Raw genomic sequence first — 262 nt, forward strand, 5'->3', positions numbered from 1 at the left:
ATGAATAACATTTATCGTTCTAAAAAATTTTGAGCAAGGAAAGAAAAAAGGGTAAAATATTTTTTCTTTTAAAAGAAGAACAAATGGTAATAACGAAAAGAAAGAACAAATATGAATGGAGAAAGGACCCTACCATGTTACTGAGTTGAAAAAATGCAAATGAAAACAAAAGACACGCCGCTATTACCGCGACCTTCACTCTTGCAACCTCATTTCTTTCCATGTTACCAATCACTTCCTAATCACCTTTTTCAACGCCATA

Source organism: Arachis ipaensis, chromosome B07 (genome assembly GCF_000816755.2).
Source record: "Arachis ipaensis cultivar K30076 chromosome B07, Araip1.1, whole genome shotgun sequence".
Classification (NCBI taxonomy): domain Eukaryota; kingdom Viridiplantae; phylum Streptophyta; class Magnoliopsida; order Fabales; family Fabaceae; genus Arachis; species Arachis ipaensis.